This window comes from Geotrypetes seraphini, chromosome 1 (genome assembly GCF_902459505.1).
Source record: "Geotrypetes seraphini chromosome 1, aGeoSer1.1, whole genome shotgun sequence".
Taxonomy (NCBI): domain Eukaryota; kingdom Metazoa; phylum Chordata; class Amphibia; order Gymnophiona; family Dermophiidae; genus Geotrypetes; species Geotrypetes seraphini.
Window position 1 is genome coordinate 284878495 of NC_047084.1, and position 22096 is coordinate 284900590.

The 22096-nt window shown below is 40.7% G+C and overlaps 1 protein-coding gene across 3 annotated transcripts in view; it reads right to left on the reverse strand.

The window, feature by feature from the left end:
• LOC117364170 (5-hydroxytryptamine receptor 7-like) overlaps positions 1-15455 on the reverse strand; it is a 44688-nt gene extending 29233 nt beyond the window's left edge. The window contains exon 1 of one of the 3 annotated variants that reach the window (XM_033953107.1): positions 15371-15455. The gene's annotated coding sequence lies outside the window, so the exon portion shown is untranslated. Of the gene's footprint in view, positions 1-15072 lie in introns of all 3 variants that reach the window. The other 2 variants (XM_033953127.1, XM_033953117.1) reach the window with 2 other exon arrangements.
• Between the last annotated feature and the right edge of the window lie 6641 nt (positions 15456-22096).

Below are 22096 nucleotides of genomic sequence, written 5' to 3' on the forward strand. Positions count from 1 at the left end.
ACAAGTGCTTTGGATTCCAAGCATGCTTCTAGAACGAATTATGCTTGCAAACCAAGGTTTTACTGTACTAGTTTATCTATCAACCGCATTTGAAACTAACTACTGCATGACATCTTACATCTATAGGAGTTTGGTGTTAATGGTACTGCTTTAGCTGAGCTCTTTCTTAACCAACAGATCACAGCGAGTTTTGATCTAAAATCAGCATTCCCATGTTAAGCTTACTTGGAGGGTTTCTCAAGATTTGGTGTTGCCATCGATCCTTGTAACATACACTTGCACGCCACTGTGAATGTAATTCTGAATTTTGGAGCAGCTCTGTTGACAGACCAATAGCACATCACACAGCTCTGAGAGTAGGGCTGGTCTTTGGGAGGCCACCTTGTATGACGTAGCTGACTAGCTTAGGTCCCCTTACAGGTGCAGCTAGATGCTAGTGAAGCATAAAAAGTCTGACCACCAGTAGTGTGACAGCAACAGCAATGTTGGCATCCCACTGGTGCATCAGACAACACCCATTTCGTCCACTCCTTCCAACATCCCTGCTTTGGAGTAACAACCAATAAATGCAAGGAACTTGGTATAGGACTTTTGTGATCCTGTTTATATGAAGACCTAGAACAGTGTTACCTGGAGTACCCCCTTGCCAGTCATATTTTCAGGATACCCTCATTGAATATGCATGAAAGATTTGCATATAATGGAAGCAGGGTATGCAAATCAGTTTCATACTTATTCATTGTGGATATCCTGAAAACCTTACTGGCAAGAGGGTACTACTCCAGGGCCAACTTGGGAAACTCTGACCTAGAAGACCTGACTTTTTCAAGATGCATTTTGTCTATAATATTTTTATGTGGTTTCATGTGCGTGTACCCTTATAAAAAAAGGTTACCTGGAGCTTTATTGGGTAAGTATCTCAAATTTTAACAAATACAAATATTTGATAACAATATTCAGCTGTGCAGCGAAACTAGGCATGATCAAGCTACTGCAGTAACTACAGTGGGCTTACTGGCTGAAAGTACTGTTGTACTGGAAATGTTACTGGTGAATAAATAGGAAAGCACTTTTCAGTCTTCCCTCTATTCAGATAGTCTTATGTTACAATCTAAGCACATGGTTCATTATTGAAGAGGAATCTAAATAAATCCTCATACCAGGGGTTCTCAACCCAGTCTTTGGGACATAAGCCAATCATGTTTTCAGGAACCCCACAATATGTATGAGATTTGCATACAATGGAGGTACAGTAGTACATTTTATTCATTCATTCATAGAAACAAGATGGCAGATAAAGGCCAAATGGCCCATCCGAAGTAACCATTATCTCTTTCTCTCTCAGAGAGATCCCACGTGCCTTTCCCAGGCCTTCTTGAATTCAGACACAGTCTCTGTCTCCACCACCTCTTCTGGGAGACTGTTCCATGCATCTACCACCCTTTCTGTAAAAAAGTATTTCCTTAGATTACTCCGGAGCCTATCCCCTCTTAACTTCATCCTATGCCCTCTCATTCCAGAGCTCTCTTTCAAATGAAAGAGACGACTCATGTGCATTTACATTACGTGGGTATTTAAACGTCTCTATCATATCTCCCCTCTCCCGCCTTTCCTCCAAAGTATACAGATTGAGATCTTTAAGTCTGTCCCCATACGTCTTAAGATTAAGACCACGCACCATTTTAGTAGCCTTCCTCTGGACCGACTCCATCTTTTTTTTAATATCTTTTTGAAGGAGCGGCCTCCAGAATTGTACACAATATTCTAAATGAGGTCTCACTAAAGTCTTATACAGGGGTATCAATACCTTCTTTTTCCTACTGGCCATATCTCTCCCTATGCCCCCTAGTAACCTTCTAGCTTTCGAGGTCACCTTTTCAACCTGTTTGGCCACCTTAAGATCACATACAATTCATTCATTCAATTTTCTATACCATTCTCCCAGGGGAGCTCAGAACGGTTACATGAATTTATTCAGGTACTCAAGCATTTTTCTCTGTCTGTCCCAGTGGGCTCACAATCTATCTAATGTACCTGAGGATTAACATTATGGATATCTTGAAAACCAGACTGGCTTGTTGTGTCCCAAGGATGGGGTTGAGAACCCTTGCTCTAAACTATGAGTGTGCGCAGTGGTAAATAATTCCCTCGTGTACCTACACTGGATTCAAAATAAAGGGAGAAAAAAGCAGCCCTACATTGGATTCAACAATTGTAGCCAGTTTAAGGTTCATATATATAAAAATTTTGTTACTCAAAAGCACAACAATTTATTTCTGGATTTAGTGCTGATTTTATTTTAAATATTTATTCAAGCAACAAAAAACCCCCCACAAAACAACCCACAATAAGAAAAAAGAATGCATCATACATCAAGGCAATTATAAAGCCATCACAAACAAGCAACCCCTCCTGGTGAGCTCTTATCTTGGTAGATTACAGGACAGCAATGTTGCCGCTATTTACTTATTTATTCTAATAGAGCCACAAAAATCTTCCCAAACTTACTTATACCCCCCAAGCAATCTACATTCATAACTTCTTCTAAACAACCCTGCCCTGTCCGCCTCTTCCCTCACCTAGAACTTCAAAGTTTAATAAGGATAGACTTAAATCCTTTAAGTGGTCATTATGCCTAGGGTCACGAGAAACAGCATGGTTTTGAACCCACCACCTCAGGGTGCTGAGGCTGTAGCTTTAACCACTGCGCCACACACATTATGGGTAAAAGTAATATCAGGGCATGCTAGAGAGATAAGATTCCTTGATGACATCATGGACTGCTTTATGGAGAAGCTGGTTCTAGAACCAACAAATCTAGTCCTTAGTGGAGCACTTGATTTGGTAAAGGAGGTAATGATGCTGGGGCCACTTGATAACAGTGATCATAAAAGTCAGAGATCTGCAGTAAGTACACACAAGAAATCCAATACAATATCATTTAACTTAAAAAAAAAAAAAAAAGACCGATAAAAATGAGGAGAATGCAGCAGTGGCTCCTCTTTCTTTTTTACCAAAGGTAAAAAGTTTACACCACGAAAGATATTACTCCAAGATACTGTCATGGAAGCCTGGGACATATATATTCCATGTATTAAAAATGGAGGAAGGAAGGCCAAACGACAACCGGCATGATTTAACAAGCGAGGTGAAGGAAGTTGCTAGAGCTAAAAGAAAATCCTTCAGAAAATGGAAAAAGAATCTGACTGAAAATAATAGGAAACAGCAAATAGAATGGCAAGTCAAATGCAAGACACTGAATAAGGAAGGCAAAGAAACCTTGAAAAGGAAAATTGGGTTGGTTTCAAAAATACATAGTAAAAAAACTTTTAGGTATATTAGAAGCAAGAACATAAGAACATAAGCAGTGCCTCCGCCGGGTAAAAGAATCAGTTGGACTACTAGATGATCGAGGGATAAGAGACGCTCAAGGAAGACAAGGCCAATACAGATAGATTAAACAAATTCTTTGCTTTAGTCTTCACCAAGGAAGATGTGGGGAAGATATGGATGCCAGAAATTTTAATTTAATTTAATTCTTATATACCGCTAATAACTGTGAGGTTTCTAAGCGGTTTACAAAAATGATGCATTAAAGATACAATAAATAAAAACTAAATAAATAAGATAGGTACTTGGAAATTCCCTAATTGTCCCAAAGGCTCACAATCTAACTAAAGTACCTGAAGAAACAGTATGAAAAATAAAAATAAAAAGACAGAGGTAGAGGTAGAGATAGAGATAGAAATGAAATATTCCAACAAGTAATGAATAAATAATTTAAAGATAGAATTAAAATAATAATTAAAGTAAACAAAATAGAGATAAAAATAAGCATAGAGAGAAACAGAAACACACTCCAAAAAAGCATCAAGATCTTTGACTTGTAATTATTATGATCATTTAACACCAGATCTTAAATGCCTTTCCGGAATACATCATATCCCTATCCCTCTCCATACCTACCTCCATCTCCACCCCAATTCCCTTTCTATTCTTTAACTGCCGTCAACCCCAGTTCCGATGGCTATCATCTGGATCCCAAGTTTCCTCCAAGAACAGGCGACATCTCTGGCAAGGTAATCTCCACCGCTGCCGCACATGATGCAAGATCCTCAGAGGTAGACCCTTCGGAATGGGGGAGGAGTGAAGAAATGGTATTCAATGCTGATGAGTCAGAGAAACAAATCTCTAATGCTGGAAGAACTATAGCTATGTGATGCAGGGTTCCATGAAATGGATTTAGGTGTCATCATTGATACATTGAAACCCTCAGCTCAGTATGCAGCAGCGGCTAAGAAAGCAAATAGAATGTTAAGGAATTATCAGGAAAGGAATGGGAAACAAAAAATGAGAATGTTTATAATGCTTTTGTATCACTAAATGGTACGGCTGCACCTCAAACACTGTACAAAAATTTGATCGCCACATCTCAAAAAAAAAAAAAAGATATCAAGGAAGTAGAGAAAGTACAGAGAAGAGCGATGAAAATGATAAAAAGGCTAAAGCGGCTAGGGCTCTTCGGCCTGGAGAAAATGGTTCAGCAGAGATATGATAGAGGCCTTGTAGACCTATCAGTTTTGATACATAATAGCCTCTTAAAGGATTTAAGTCTATCCTTATTAAACTTTGAAGCTCTGGGTGAGAGAAAAGAGGGACAGGGCAGGGTTGTTTAGAAGAAGTTATGAATGTAGACTGCTTGGGGGTATAAGTGAGTTTCGGAAGATTTTTATGGCTCTATTAAAAAATAAAATAAAATAGTGGCAACATTGCTGGCCGGAGGGGTTGCTTGTTTGTGATAGCTTTATAATTGCCTTGATGTATGATGCATTCCTTTTTCTTATTGTGGGTTATTTTTTTTTTTTTTTTTTGGGGGGGGGGTTGCTGCTTGAATAAATATTTAAAATAAAATCAGCACTAAATCTAGAAATAAATTGTGCTTTTGAGTAACAAAATTTTTATATATATGAACCTTAAACTGGCTACAATTGTTGAATCCAATGTAGGGCTGCTTTTTTCTCCCTTTATTTTGAATCCAGTGTAGGTATATGAGGGAATTATTTACCACTGTGCACCCTCATAGTTTAGAGCAAGGGTTCTCAACCCCATCCTTAGGACACAACAAGTGAGTCTAGTTTTCAAGATATCCATAATGTGTGACACAATAGTTTAAGCTACAGCCTCAGCACCCAGAGGTTGTGGGTTCAAACCCATGCTGCTCCTTGTGACCCTGGACAAGCCACTTAATCCCCAGATACATTAAATAGATTGTGAGTCCGCCAGGCAGCAGCTCCTATGCATGTCCTGCAGCTGAGCCGGAAGCCTTCCCTTTGACGTGGGAGGAGCTTCCTCTGACATCAGAGGGAAGATTTCTGGTTCAGCCGTGATGTGCGTAGGAGTTGCTGCCGACGGCTTTGTGCAAAGAAATAATTGTGGCTGGAAGGAGGAGGGAGCTGGCCAAAAGGTAAACACCCGCCATTGTTGATTTTCTGAGGATTATTTGTTTATGCTTATTTGTCTGATTTTACAGAATTATGTATGTAAAATTATGTAAACCATTTAGGTTTAAACGGTATAGAAATTTTTTAAATAAATAAATGATGAGGAAGGTCGAGAGGTCTGTGCTTTAGACAAAAGTTGTCATAGTATCTGTGTGCTTTTTGATTTTATCTGCAGCCTCTTCAAGTTTTTTTTTCTCCAAATAGGTCATCTCCTTTGCTGAAGACATTGGAGAGGCGTTCCTGAACTGAAGTTTCCAGATCTGAGATTCTAAGCCAGGGCAGTCTACACATTGCAATGACCACTGCAGATGTTATGGAAGGAAAACATCAAAAACTGCTCTAGCTGGAGGAAGATATTGGTCAACGTCTTGAAATAAATGGAAATGTAAAACTGATAGTCTATAATTCTGTTAACAAGCACTGAAGACTGGAATAAGCGTTTGCTAAGAGTCCAATGTTCTGGCTTCCCTGCCTGAAGAAGCAGAAACGTATGATCATAACTGCATGAACATTTGAGGGCAGATTCTATGATAGTGAACGGTGTTGAATTTGAGCTCTGTCAAATCCTGGACATGTTTGTAACATATACATTGTACCTAATTTTCTAGGAGCTATTTGTACTGATAAAGTCTCTTTCATGACTTTGTGTAAAGGTACTTTTAATACACTCATTTGGTGAAGTTTCAAAGTCAAGGAGCTCATAGAGTTCTGATCGAGGTTCCTCCTATTTCCATTTTGATGGACAAGACCTGCCCCAGTAGTCTTATGAAGCCAGTATAACAGATGCTCTCAGGTGAAGATGTATGTCGTGGAGGAGAAGGTGAAGGATCAGAAGGGATAATGTAAAATTCTTCTGCTGTTTATTCTGGCAACTGCTCACTTGAGTGAACTGAGATATCAGAATCAGATTCATCAAAGTACTCCTTTCTAGATGTATCAGGGTGTGTGCATCAAGGAGAGCATCAACCCTGCATAGAGATGCATTAAGATAAAATAGGAAATAATTCTTCCATCAATGATGATACGTGCATTTAGTAAGTTCGAATGGGCTCCGATGCTTGATGTTGAGCAGGAGTGCATGATCTTATCCTTGATCAATGCTTCAATGCATCCTCTGTGCCCAACTGTGGGTGCAAGAACTTATACCAGCTGAAACCCGATGTAAATCCCGACGTACAAGTTGGGTGCAGATCCCCAGAATTCTAACACACTGCGCCCATCTTTTGAGAATGCCCATGCCTCTCCCATACCACCTTCTGGGTTCTGCTCAATGGGATTTGGGCACCCAAGCATATGGAATAGCACACAGCGAGATGTGCATGTGCAACCCCTAATTGGTGCCAATTGTCAATATTCAATTGTTAGCATCCAACTATTGAAGTTAATTGACTCGTTAATTAGATTGTGCATGCATCTCTAGATCGCGCCCAAACTTTGGGAGTGGATATTTGGGGGCCCTTTATAGAATCCAGAGGAAATTGCCTAAAGCGGTGTTTCTCAACTTGATCCTGGAGTACCCCCTTTGCCAGTCAGGTTTTCAGGATATCCACAATTAATATGCATAAACTTGATTCGCATACACTGCCTCCATTATATGCAAATTTCTTTCATGCATATTAGTTGTGGATATCCTGAGAACCTGATTGGCGGGGGTACTCCAGGATCAAATTGAGAAACACTGGCCTAAAGATCTCTTGAAAAACACTATCTCTATAGTGGGGTTTGCCAGACATGAAAGATCTTGGTGTTTTGTTTAGCACCGATTTAGAAGAGATACAAAAAAACAGAATTTGGACTGCAATTCAAAAAGTCCATGGACTAAAAATTAAATGGTCGCCACTGTTTTTCATTAGTGGATAGGCTTAAGGCAATTAAAATCACACATGCATCCTAACATTTATATATGTGTCTTGTCAGAAAATGCGTATTCTAACTCGCCTGCCAAATATATGCTTGATGTTAACACTATCTCATACATATCACTAACCAAAAAGTTATTAAGATTACTATTTAATAAAATACCTTCCAGTCTATTGTACTATTCAGACCTTTAGGACTCATAGTCTGGAGTCTATAGATCCATCTTATCTCCCTTTGTGCAATGACGACCAGAAGTTTTAGAACCAGAATGATCGAACACAAATCCAACATTAAACTAAATAAAAGGACGGCTCCGTTGGTAGAGCATTGTAATACAGCTAAACACAAGTTCGAAGATCTCAAATGTTGTTGTATAGACAAAGAAGAAAATCATGAAAGAGGGGGAGATAGAAAAAAACGTCTTGCACAAAGGGAGATAAGATGGATCTATAGACTCCAGACTATGAGTCCTAAAGGTCTGAATAGTACAATAGACTGGAAGGTATTTTATTAAATAGTAATCTTAATAACTTTTTGGTTAGTGATATGTATGAGATAGTGTTAACATCAAGCATATATTTGGCAGGCGAGTTAGAATACGCATGCGCTAATATCGTCATTAAGTAACCTATATAAGTACAACGCATGCGTCGGCGTTCACAGAGCTTTAACGCCATTTTGTCTCGTGAACCCGAGCCAATATATAAGTAAGTTTGTAAGCTTTATCTTGTTAGTTGATATTTAGTTTATTTCTTTCCTTCATCTTAAAAGATTTTAACTAGTATTTTCTTGATTTGTATCTTTTTAGAACGTTGACCCCTGATGAAGCCTAGTCAAGGCGAAACGGGTCCCCGTAGGGAATAGCGGCTTTTTTCAAAAGCCTCAGGGCACAGTGGTCTCACTTAATGCTTCACTAAGATAAGTGCTTTATATTTATTAGTTTCTACACTTAGTACACTGTGATATTTTGTAAGGTACTCAATGATTGATATTCGATCCCGCTATAAAAGGTTGTTGAGATCTTTGATGATCAACCTAGCGGATATCTGAGAGTACAATAACTAGTTTCTCTAGTTTTAAAATCTTAAGTATTTCCAGTCTGTTTATTAGTTGATTTATTTTCTAGACTTGGAACATTGAGTTAGTTGAGTTATATACTTTGTCAGAAAATGGACACTTAAACCAATTTTGTACATACAGATCTTTTTAAAATAAAAATACTAAGAAAAGCTCCCCTTTATCAAAACACATCTAGAGCCACAGGGGAAAAAAGCATCTATTTATTGCAACATGCATCATAAGACATTGTACAAAAGAGATACACAATGCTGATTCTCTAAATAATACCACCTACATGTATAAGCAGCATTTTTCTTTGGCAGAACCATACATGCAAGGGAAACCAATTAAGCAGCCAAGTATTTTGCATTTGTAGGTATTATTTATCCCCAAAGAGCTACGCACAATTCCCTCTGCTAGCTCTCCTCCCAAGGCCAGGTCATGACAGTTGTACAACTCAAAAACATTAAATATTTGGATGCACTGCCTACAAATCGACTCTGGAAGAGATTGTAGCCATGCCGTGGACTGCCAGAAGAACTAACAAATCGACTCTGGAAGAGATCAAACTGACTATAACACTCAAAGCCCAAATGAAGTAGTTACGACTGTCTTATTTTGGTCATGCCATCAGATGAGAAAGAACATCGGAGAAGGACATCATATTTTGGAAGATCAAAGGCACCAGGTGAAGAGGGCAGATGGCTGGACACGTTGAAAACAACAATGGGGTCACTAGGACTCAAGCACGAGTCGATGGCACCTAACAACAACAACCTACATCAGGGGTCTCAAAGTCCCTCCTTGAGGGCCCCAATCCAGTCGGGTTTTCAGGATTTCCCCAATGAATATGCATGAGATCTATGTGCATGCACCGCTTTCAATGCTTATTCATTGGGGAAATCCTGAAAACCCGACTGGATTGCGGCCCTCAAGGAGGTACTTTGAGATCCCTGACCTACATGCATGCATATGTGGCAGCTTTCCAAATATTGCTTCCTCTATGTCACAGGTGTCAAAGTCGGTCCTCGAGGGCCGGAATCCAGTCAGGTTTTCAGGATTTCCCCAATGAATATGTATTGAAAGCAGTGCATGCAAATAGATCCCATGCATATTCATTGGGGAAATCCTGAAAACCCGACTGTATTCCGGCCCTCGAGGAGGGACTTTGACATCCCTGCTCTATGTGTATGCAGATTTACACGTGTAAATCTAGTTTTTAAAAAAAAAAAAATATGTAAATGGTATCTAAAATCATCTCTATAGTGTCTATAAATTACTCTGTGCTGAGCTCCTTTACATAATACTAGCTTAGAGAGGATTTCACACCTAATGCATTTATGTCTGCTGATACTAGGTGTAAATTTATTTCTTCATTTTTCTATACTGTTCTCCCAATTTATTCAGGTACTCGAGCATTTTTCCCTGTCTGTCCCGGTGGACTCACAATCTATCTAATGTACCTGGGGCAATGGGGGGGTTAAGTGACTTGCCCAGGGTCACAGGGAGCAGTGTGGGTTTTAACCCACAACCCCAGGGTGCTGAGGCTGTAGCTTTAACCACCGCGCCATGGTGCTTATAATCGACTTTATTCGTTATAAAGGTTCAGCGTATGATATAAAAGAACTACTTATACATCAGTCAGGACTATATAATATGCAATATGATATAAATATAACAAACTCTTTGAAAACAAGATTTCAGCAACCTTTAAAAATAAAAAATAGAACACAAACTTTTTCAGGAGGTAAAGTAACTCCAAAACCTCAGAAACTGATGCATAAAAGAATTTGCAACAACACAGGTGGGCACGCAAATCACAGTATTTTGTAACATCGCACCTAAGCTCTAGGGATGCCTCCTGATCTGCCTCTCTCTCAACCGTGGTCACACCCCTTCTAAGATGCATGCTAGAAAATTAAGTGATGAAGGCAGATCTAGAGGTAAATGCAAGTTGCTGTCGATTAACTTCAATTATCGATTATTAATACTTTGTTAACTACCCTGTTTCCCCGAAAATTAGCCCTAGTTAAGATCGACCCCTGAAGCTCCCATTCCCCCCCAAAATGCCCCAGACAGTCCCTGACTCCATCCCCGACATCAGTGCTGCCTGATTTGCTGAAAAAAATCGGATTCGTCAATTCAGCAATCCCCACCCCTGCTGCTTTAGGAGGCCTCAGAGTGGAGGTATGTCAATCTCACAGTAGGAGGGTCGGTGGGTTCTGCTGCACAAGGGGATGGGTGAGAGGGGAGGAAAGATGCTGCACATGGGGGGAGGGGAGAAAGGAAAGAGGAAGAATTGGGGTAGAGGAGAAAAAGGGAGAAATGATTGTTGTACATGAAAAAAATGACATCCCTGAAAATAAGCCCTAGTGTGTTTTTTGGACCCAAAATTAATATAAGACATGGTCTTATTTTGGGGGAAACACGGTATTTAGTTTGTGCGCATCTGCACTAAGTGCCCAAATTTGTGCACCCAACATTTAAAACGACCTACCACCTACTATAAGATTGGAAACCATTTTTAATATATTCAAGTCATTATTTTTTTTTTTTTAAATCACTATTTCAGGTTACAGGTTACAAGTGGATCAATTTTTCACTCCATCAAAAGTAACAAACACTAGGGGACACTCGAAGTTACAGGGAAATGCTTTTAAAACCAATAGGAGGAAATATTTTTTCACTTAGAGAATAATTAAGCTCTGGAATGCATTGCCATAGGTTGTGGAAAGAGCGGTTTTAAGAATGGTTTGGACAATTTCCCGGAGGTAAAGCCCATAGTCCGCTATTGAGGCAGACTTGGGGGAAGCCACTGCTTGCCCTGGATCGATAGCATGGAATGTTGCTACTATCTGGGTTCTTGCCAGGTACTAGTGACCTGGATTGGCCACCGTGAAGAAGGGCTAGTGGGCTAGATGGATCACTGGTCTGATCCAGTAAGGCTATTCTTATGTTCTTATCTATGGTTTAAATTCCCTTTTTGAAGACAAGGATCCTGTGCGTCACAGATACAAAATTTTTATTGTTAGTATCAGTCTGTATGCATGTGGCTGCCAGTCCAATCCTCTCTGACATCACCTTCCTGTTCCAGTGCACAGCTAGAAGATGTGCTTATAGAGATTGCAGCACCAGGACCGATTTACACTGTTTTGTCACTGCTGCTTTTCTACAGATGCAGCAGCTGTGGTATTGGGGAACAGAAGATGCTAAGGGTGAACATGGGAGGAGGGAAAAGACAGAGGTCAGATGTTGGTTGGAAGTGGGAGAATAGAGAATTTACAGTAGTTGATGAAAGACTGGGAATAAGAGGAAGGGGAGAGCCAGTAAGAGGGAAAGTGTTAGAAAGCTGGAGATAAAAAAAAAAAAAAAGAAATAGGGAAACTGAAGACTGGATGATATCTGTACAGGGGCAGAAAAATGTTGAAGAAAGCTAAAAAGGTAGAGGGATGACAAATGGACAGTAAATCCTGTCAAGAGAGTTAAGAAAAAATGGAAAAAACCCAGAAACCAGCGACTGGGACCAATACGATTAGATAAAGTGGTGAGACAAAAGTAGAAAAGAGAATTGTTTTAGGAAAAAGGTGGTGGTTTTTTTTGGGGGGGATAAAGCTACATTGATAAAGGTTAATGAATACAAACAAATGGAAATAAAAAGGTGATACATTTTTTTATTGGACTAATTTTGACACATTGTTTGACTAATACTTGGAGACCAAATCCACCTTCCTCAGGTCAGGAAGTTTAGCCTCTGAAAGCTAATTGAACATGTATTGAATTAGTCCAATAAAATGTATCATCTTATTTTTCATTACTATTTGTTAATTTGTAATGTAGTGATTAAAATGTGTCAGTTTTTGACATTTGTCTGCTATCTTTAAAATCTGCACAATACAGGTTAATGTGTCACTTTCTCTGGTGTTGCATTGTATGCAGAGTCTGGCTTCTTGGGGGTTCAGTTTAATTTTTGCTTACATATTTCTATTTTTATAGTTTGTGATTAACTATAATGAGTGCATGTGTTCTGCGTGTGTGAAAGACACCAGGTTTTCTATTAGTCTTGACTGTCTGCATAGGATAAATCTGTACTAATCTGGCTTGTTTGGTGTTCTAATAGGTATAATGATGTTTATTTATTTTAAAAATTATAATACCCACTACAATGTTTATAGTGCTGTGTTTTCCTAGGTAGGCCCTTTTTGTGCAACTCATGAAAATTACTGCTATAGTAGAATTGCTCTGTGGGTCCTGAGTAACATATCTAGTATTACTGCACATATGCTTAGTGCTGGATTTTGGAATAGACTTAGATCACACTTTTCTCAGTAGTAACTCAAGGCAAGTTACATTCAGGTAAGCCCTGAAAGGTAAAGGAAAATACAATCTGAATTTGTACCCAAGGCAGTAAAAAGTTAAGCGAATTGTCCAAGATTTCGATGAGCAGTAGTGGGATTAAAACTCTGGCTTCTTCCCATACTGCTTTAACCATTGGGTACAGCTAATATAGAACATACATATTCTAAACATGTTTTGTAACTCAGCAGTAGACTAAAGGCTAGATGAGCCGAAGCCTGGTGGTCATTTGGCAACTTACCAAAAAAACCTGATAAGTAAACTGGCAACATAGTTGCCAGTAACCTCAGACCTTCAATTACAGTACTAATGAACACCTCTCACATGGCCAACAGGAAGATACCAGAAGCTAAGGCTGACTAGGACCTAAGTGTTAGAATAGCTTCTGCAGTATTCTGGAAATATATCCAGGTACTTTAATATGTATTATTTTGGTATACATTATTTTACTTTTTTGGGGGGGAGGGTAACATAATTCTCTGGAGCATAATAAATGTGGCTAATACCATCCGCAACAGAAGTACTGGGGGAAGTAACTTGGACACAGTGAAGGAATCTTTCCCTGCTGTGTTAAAAGGTGTCCCTATTGCTCCTCTTTAAAAAAAAAAAAGAGTGGTGTTCATATAGAGGAAGCAATGTTCCCTCTAAGCTGCACTAAACATCCAGTAGTTCAGTAAAATTCAGAATAACTATAAACACAGTTAACCCTTTAATTGGCAGAGGGTAAAAATGGCTGCTTTATGTAACTTGATATTGAACGAGAGCAACAGTGCCAAGTAACAGGCATTTGGAGATGCAGATCTCCCCATAAAAGCCATAGAAACGCATGTTGCTTCTAAGCAACAATGCCAACTAGAAGATTAACCAGGTGAACAAGTAGGAAAAGCAGAGCATAACTCATAGAATTCTTTCCAGCCTCCATCCGAGTAGCTTTGTATGTGTGTGCATTCATGTACATCTTTATTTCTAACTGTAAAAAAAAGGCTCTACCTGTAAGAAGAGTAATGTAAAACTGTTTGCTCAGTCAACTCAAGTCACACTCCCACACCAATAGTGCACAAGGATTCCTGGCCCACAACTATAAAGATTTGAGGACTGTAGCTAGAAGTAGCAGAGATAGGCTTTTGCTTCTTTCAGCTGGAGAGAGGGTTTGGCTGTTGAGAGTTGATTAGCAGATGAGGGTGAGAAAGATGCCTAGGAGTGGCAGTAATGGAGAGGTGTGACACTGAACAGGAAGATGGAAGTGGCTAAAGAGGGAGAGGCAGCCAACGGAAAAGGGTTAGCTTGTAGAATGCTTTAGTCACACATGTGACTTGCGATGGCAAGCTCACACAGTTCAAGGCACTTTTCCCTCAATTTGGCCTCTCCCTGTTTCAAGGGCAATGCAGGTATTTCACACTGCAATATGATCATAGGCTCACAGTTTTGACCTCAAAATCCCAAATGCCTTGCTGCAGGATCTTCTGACAAGCTGTACTAGAAACCCAGGGACCTTGATTTAATATATTCAATCACATCACAAGAAAAGTGAACAAAAAAAATCATACCAATGTCCACCAAGTAACATTATTTTTGCACACTATTACAGTCAGAGCCAAAAGCTCCAAAGAAGATATCCTACTACCCTTAAATACCACTGGGTATTTCGTTTCTTGAATGAGCTTGATGCAAACATTTACATAGATCACAAATTGACCAGCCCAGAACATTCATTGAAAAAACCTCATATTTGCTGATTCAATAAATCATCATTTTTCCAACTGATTGTAGCAACATTTAAAATGGGCATTTCCTTACAATAAAGTGTATTACAGATATTAGATAATGATCCAGAAAGCACACATAATTAACCTACAAAAAGGAAGAGAAAAGCCAAACTTTAAAGTGATGAATCAAAAGAAGCAATCAAAAACGAGCAATCGCAACTCCTTAAAATGCTTTTTATTACTTCTAAAAGTAAACCATCCTTTTAACAAAAGACTTGTAACATACTACTGCAGTCAGATTTGAATAACCCACTTGATTTTTTTTTTTAACAGCTTTTACATGTTAAATAGAATACACCACAAATGGCTTAGAAAAAAAATAAAATAAACCGACATTACAATCCTCATTCTTTTGCCAAGGAGTAGACAACATCCAGCTGGGCTATTCAAAAGCCTTCTCAAGAATTCCCGAGAAATAATCCATTTCAACAATAATGAAAACGCAGTGGTACATACAGTATAGCGACTACCACAAATAATTCTTTTCTTTTCTTCCCTTCTGTTCTGTATAAGCGGCTCATGCAATGACATACCTACAGATGGACACAATTTTTAGCCAGACTTCAGACCTCTCCTAGCGCTCTTTGCAGTCAGTTACCTAGAGAAAAATGCATTATATACGATTGCTGGAAGAAAGTGAACGCCATAGCTCCACATTTCTTTAGTCGGCTAGACTTGATGGACCGAAGGTCTGATCCGGAGATGGCAGTTCTTATGTATGTCCTTCTCTCTGTCTTTGATTCTTTATGCAGTGACAAGTTATTGTGAATGCTTTGAATAGTTTTCGCATGTCCAGTTAAAGAGCTAACGTGCGCCTAACACAGGCTTTACCTGCAAGAGACCCCGCCAGCCACCGACGGGACTTCCGACAGCAAACAGCAGCAGCTTTAAACCCATCCATCCACACTAAAAAAAAAAAAAAACTTCTCGAGCCCCGCTCCCGCTCTGCGTTTAGGCAGGGACAAGCGAAGCCCCGCCCACTCTCTATTTCATAACGTCCACCCAATCAGCGTTACAGAGGGAAGGCGGTCCTCCGCTTCTCTCCGCCCCACAGAACGTTGTGCAACCAATCATGTTAGGCGCTACCTGTGGCTCTCGGCCAGCTTCTGTTAACTCCTCTTCCCTCACTCTCGAGGACAGAAAACATAAGGGGATGGGCGTGTTCACATTATAGGAGAGACGCATAGTTTAGCTAGGACTGGAATTCGAGTCGATTGTACCTAATCTATTAGTTTCTTTAACTTGGAAGTGGGGCAGGGCAGGGTTGAGGTTTCTAGGGTGATGTTCATTTCAAAGGCGGAGAAATCGCCCTTTGACCTAATGTACCCAAAGGCCGATGCTTCTTTCACCATCAAATCCCTCGGAACCCCAGGGTCAGACCCGATTCTGGCTGCAAATACAAGGGCACAGACAGTGCCCCCTTCAGTCCTGTCCCGCGCGCTTGGCAGATCGCTACTGGATATGGCTACCACTCTGTCCAAACCACTAGCTTACTCTTTGTTGAAGGAGGAGAGTGTTGGAGCCCCGGCTATGGAAGGAGTAGGTGTGATCACCGTACACATTGATGCTTTGGGTGGAGGACTTTTTTTTCCTGAATCAGGCAGCACTAGAATCTGGGCCTATGTAGGCTCGTCAAGATGGCAATAAAGAGGGAGCCTGAGTTTACTCCATTCCCACCCCCCTCTTAACCCAGAACTTCATTCTTCCCCATTTGTCAAATTGCCACAGCTCTCCCACTCCCCACAATTCCACCACCGTGCTCACATCCCCTTCGTTCTCATCAGCTCAGTGGCCAAGAGTTCCCACTCTCTCCTGGTCAACCTATGGTTCCCTTCCTTTTTCCGAACCCAATAATCGTATCTCCATTCAAGATAATATGGCAGCCTGCAGAGAGGATCGCCGGTGGTGTAGCAATCCTTGCAGGCACGTTCCCTCTGACGCGGTCCTGCCCCTCCTCTGATGTCATGGGCAGGATCGCAACAGAGGGAGCGTGCCACTGAGGACTATGGCAACCTGCAAGGATCGCTACAGCACCGGCGATCCTCTCTGCAGGCTGCCATATTATCTTAAGGTAAGAGCGGGGAAGCTGGGGGAACATTCCAGACTTCTCAACTGACCCTCCCCCTCACCCCCTAAAGCAGGAGCGGCAGCGGACAGCCAGCAAGAGGCAGCGCTGCCGCTCCTGCTTTAGGAAGGCACGGGGAGGAGGGTCGGTCACAGAATCGGGAGGCCGATTATTAAAAAAAAAAAAACAATGAATCAATTCAAATCGATTCACCCGATTCGAATTGGTGAATCGATTCGAGTCAGAAATCGGGCAGCACAACCAGATTCTCAAAATTTTAACACGGCCATTAAACTGGTTTCTGATGGTTTAGCCTGAATGCATTTTGGCAGCGGATTATCAAAAGGGATTATCTCTGTCGTGAGCTTTTTAGCAGTTTCCAACACTGCCATGCAAATGGGCTCTTCAACATTGAAATGAGCACTCCAGTGGATTCTTAAAAATCGCTGAGCCATTCTCCAAGAGCATCATCGGCTTTTGGCGACTGGTCTTGGGATGCCGGTACAGTGACAGCACTGTTAAAAGTGCATCTTGTGGTGTGTGTTTTGCCTGTGCATTATAGCCCCCTTTGGTATGCTATCTCTCCTATCACCAACCAACCCTCCTCTAACTCCCCTCGGCAGCGGGAGAGATGTCCAATTTCTCCTGCCCAACTGACCCCCCCTCAGCGGGAGAAATGCCCAACCAACCAACACCCCAAGCTCCCCTAGACAGTGGGAGAGTTGCCCATCTGGAGAGGTGCCTAATGCTCTGATTGGCCCAGACGCATAAGGCCCCCACATATAGGAGGGGCCTTAAACAACCTGGGCCAGTCAGAGCTTCAGGCCCATCCCTGGATGGGCATCTCTCTTGCTGCTGAGGGGAGTTGTGGGAGTGGAAGGTCCGCCATTTTGAAGAGGCGGGCCAGCTGGCTGGAGGAAGAAGGCATCCCTCCGGCTAGCCATGTGAAAATAAGATAAGGGGGATTGCGTGGCAGCGGGAGAGTATGGGCAGCTCTCTCACTGCTAAGGGGAGTCGGGGGAGGGGGGTGTGTTGGTTGGGTGGGAGAGATTAGGCATCTCTCCCCGGGAGAGGGGGGTCAGTTGAGTGGGAGAAATTGGTCATCTCTCCTGCTGCCAAGGGGTGTTGAGGGTGTGTTGGTTGGCAGCAGGGGACATTGAAGAGACAAAACAACAAAAGAGTCCTTGCCTTGAATTGTAACACACAGGGAAAAAAAAAGGCAAGTCAGATGTCTAGATCAATCAACAGGTCTTTTATTGATATGACAAGGTATGGAAATCCTAACTAGGATCCCTGTTTTGGCAGTATGAACTGCCTTCTTCAGGGGATATACAATTAACTAGAAATACAAATAAAAACATGTAAATGCATAATTCCGTAAAAGCAAAAATATAAAATGACTGACATAAATCCTTAAAAATAAAACTTAAGAAGTGCAATTTGACCATTAAAAACAGAACGTCTATGTAATTACATAACATTTAGAACAAAAAACATATATATAAGGTACAATGCATAAGATAAACCTAGGTACCATAAAGAAGCAAATCCACAGGGCTAGATTTAAGCCCAAATCATGCAAAGGTGATTTTTTAAATAAAGTTAAATGCCCAAAAGCATTAAAAACTGAATACAGGAAAGAAAGAAAGAATGAATATAAAATCAAGACCAGAAAATTAGTAAGTATATACCAAAATAGAATAGCAAGGACAGTATGTACCAACCAAGACACGTGTCAAAAACAGTGGCAGTGATAGAGATATAGAACTACTATTCAAATAAATAATGTCTATATAGAAGCTAAAACGGTGAGGCACTGTACAGAATAGCGAGAGAGGCCAGATAAAATGGTATCCCAGTATGATAGACTTTATGCGTGAAAGTTAATATTTTAAATTTGACCCTATATTCAGTTGGTAACCAGTGTAAATGAGCAAGTAGAGCAGCCCAGCAAAGAATCTGAGCAGCTGTGTTTTATTGAGTTTGTGTTTCAAATTAGAGATCATAATTCTTGCATTTACATTACAGTAATCGAAGTGCATGTTAATTGTATGCATAAAAAGTAAACAAAGAGAATCATCATCCCCACATCATTTCTGATGGCTCTCAATTTCCAGAGCAAATAAAAGGGATTTGAGGGGAAAAGGAAAGTGCCTAATTATTAATAATAATAGCAGTTTATATACCGCAGGACCGTGAAGTTCTATGCCGTTTACAATGATTAAAAGATGCTACAGATTGAGTGGATTTAACAAAATTAAGAGCTAGTGATTAACAGCTCTAGGGGTCAGTTATTGTGGAATTAGATTATGCAGTTTAGTTGCCTAAGTACTTCAGGGACAGATATGATTTTAGGTGTTTCCTAAATTCCCCATAAGTAGTAGGCGTAAGCAATTGTTCTAGATCTTTACCCCATAATGCTGCCTGATGTGAGAGAAGATGTTGATGATGTCTTCTAAATTTACATCCTCTAACCAGAAAGGAAACAAAATTCAAGCGTGAGCTTCTCTTATGTATGTTGGCTGTGAAAGAGAAAAGGTCCTTTATGTATATAGGGGCTAAGCCGAATAGTACCTTAACACAGAAACAACCAAACTTAAACTTCATACGTGCCTCCATCGGCAGCCAATGCAGAAGTTGATAGGAAGGTGTTGCATGATTGAACTTCTTCAACCCGAAGATCAGTCTGATCGCTGTATGTTGCACTAAATACTTAAGATGCAACTGGAGTTATTTGTCTATCTACTAGAAAAAGAACAGAGGAAAGGGTTTTTCTAGATTTAAGATGAGACAATGTCAATGTAGCCGTGTAGATACCTCTTGTAGTAAGACTGTAGTGGTTGAAAGTTTATAGATGTAGCAGTGGTGTAGCGAATGAGTAATGCCACCTGCATATAAGTAAGAGCTAATATCTTGAGTCTGTTTCAATAGGGAAAGAGGACTTTAAAAAAATGGAAAAGAAAATGGAAAAGGACAGAGCCCTGGGGAATACCACAGGAGAGGGGAAAGGAGCAAAAGTAAGATCCAAGGAGGATGAAAAACAGCTAAGAACAGTTCCGGAAAGCCCAATGGAGGCTAGATGCTGAAGAGGCAAAGCATGGTTAATCAGTTAGGTCCAAAAGATTACACTAAAACGTAACCTGTGTTAAGTTAGTCATGCAGTTCTCTCAGTAATATGGTAATAACTGTTTCTGTACTGTAACCCTTGGGCATAGCCAATAAGGTGCAGAGCAGGGTGCAGTTGCACCCACTAACTGACCGAAAATGAATGCAATGCTAAATGTTTTCAGCCAGCCTCGCCAGGGCCGTTGCTCTGCCGCAAAAGAATTTGACGCACACTGGCTTCCTATTTCCCACCGCATTACGTTCAAAATTCTTTGTCTACTTTCAAAACTAAACACTCCAACGTTCCTTTATCGACAAACTCCTGATCTCCTATGTCACAACCAGAACATTACGTTCCAATAATCAAAACCTGCTAGTGGTCCCATCCACATGTAAACTATTCTATTATTCTAACAGAAAGGCTATTTTCTCCGTGACAGCACCTTCACTTTGGAATGCTTTTCCCGTTTACATTAAACTAGAGCTCTCTCAAGAACAATTTTGGTCCAAAATCAAAACCTTCCTTTTTAAGGACACCTTCAGTACCAGATCCATTGATTTCCCCATCAGAGACTTTCTTCTGGCTCTCTCAACCAAACGTTTCTCTTGAAGCGATCCCTCTTTTCTTTCATGTATTATCCTTCCCCCTCTCCCATTTTATTTTGGTTTTTATCTTCATGTATTTTTCACTACCCATTGTTCTCCCCCTTTACAGGTCTTGTAACCCCCCTTTATAGTAAATCCTAATTATTAGTATGTGGATTTTATTTTACAACACGTTTTTATTTTTTAATAATTGTAAACCGTCTAGGTAAATTGATAAATGGTATATCAAATGAAGAATAAACTTGGAACGTGGCAGAGGAAAGATTCTGGCAGGGCTGGCTGCAAGCAAGTTGTCTACAGCATTTCCTCAGTTGGCCGACCGCTGCTTCTGTTTTGGGAGGGCCCACAGGTAAGAAATATGGGCTCCACACAGGTGGGCGGGTCAATTGGAGGCCAGACCCTCATGGGGAAGGGAAGGGGTTGTCAAGTCATGATTAGGATGACAGGGAGATGCCACAAGGGGGGGTGTCAGAGATTGTGAGAGGTCAGACCTGCAGAAGGAGGAAGGGAAGGGGGACAAATGGAAAACTGCAATGGGGGAGCAGGGGACATAGATGGTGGACCCACAGGGTGGAGGCGAGGGGACAGAAGTGGATGCTGGACCCTTAAGTTGGGGGGGGGGGGGAATGTGACCCAGACCAGAAAGCAGAACGGAGGATGGGAAGGGAGGAAGAAATACGAGTGAGAGAGTTGGTGGGGTGAGGGGACATGGATGCTTATACACTCTGAAAACTTATATAACATGAGTGCTCTCTGCTTCTTTATTCAATTTCAGTCTTCAGGCAGTTGATCTAAAATCAACTTTGTGAAGTAACAGAGCAGTTTAGTGTAATTACTTGGTTTTTGGCATTTTAAGTGAAACAATGGATATAAGGATATTTGTGGGAGGTAAGTTTTAAAATCTTGTCCCAACCATGTACTATGAGTACTATTGAACGCTTGTTTAGTACTTTGCACAGAGAGAAAATTTGGTTGTGCTCAACAATGACAGAGGATAGCTTGAATGGGCTGTATAATGTTGAGTGTGTATCGAAAGCTGGTTCGAGAAAAAAGGATAGAAATAGAAAAGGAAGCTCTGGAAAGGTTTAGCGCAGATAGAAGAAAAATTGTTTTAGTATAAGTTGAAGACTAAGGGCTTATTGGTTTGGTTTATTTATAATCCGCCTTATACAAGGAGAAGTACATCAACACATTCATAAATATTCTCAAAAAAAGATGTCCATAAGAATGCAACTGGCACTCGGCCGTCTTACTAGTCAAAACATCCAAGTGGGCAGTTTCAAAACTGACTTTCCAGACATCTTTATGGTTGTTTTGTCTCCAAATGCATCTAAATCTTAAGGGGGCCTGTTAGAGGTGTATTTGGGGCAGGCTTAGGGTGGGCTTAGGACTTGGACGTTCTGCAGGGATAATTATCAAACCTTTAACAAATGTCCAACGCTTTTTTTTAGACATTTGGAGCTAGACTTGTTATAAAAACGAATAAGGGCAGAAGTTTTATTCAGCTTTCTTCACTGGGTATGGGACCCTTGATTACGGACTACGTAGAAGACTCTGGTGTCCCCCAGCTAACTGTTCTGGAGCGGGATTTCCTTAATGCGCCGCTGTTGCTTGAAGAAATTCATCAAGTGATTACTTCCCAACGTAATTATTTAGCGCTTGGTCCTGACGGTTTTACCGCAGAGTTCTATAAATTGCTCTCTCCTTATTTGGAGGCCCGGTTACACGATTACTATTCCCAAGTAATTGGCAAGGGGGAGATGTCCGCAGGTACTAATGAG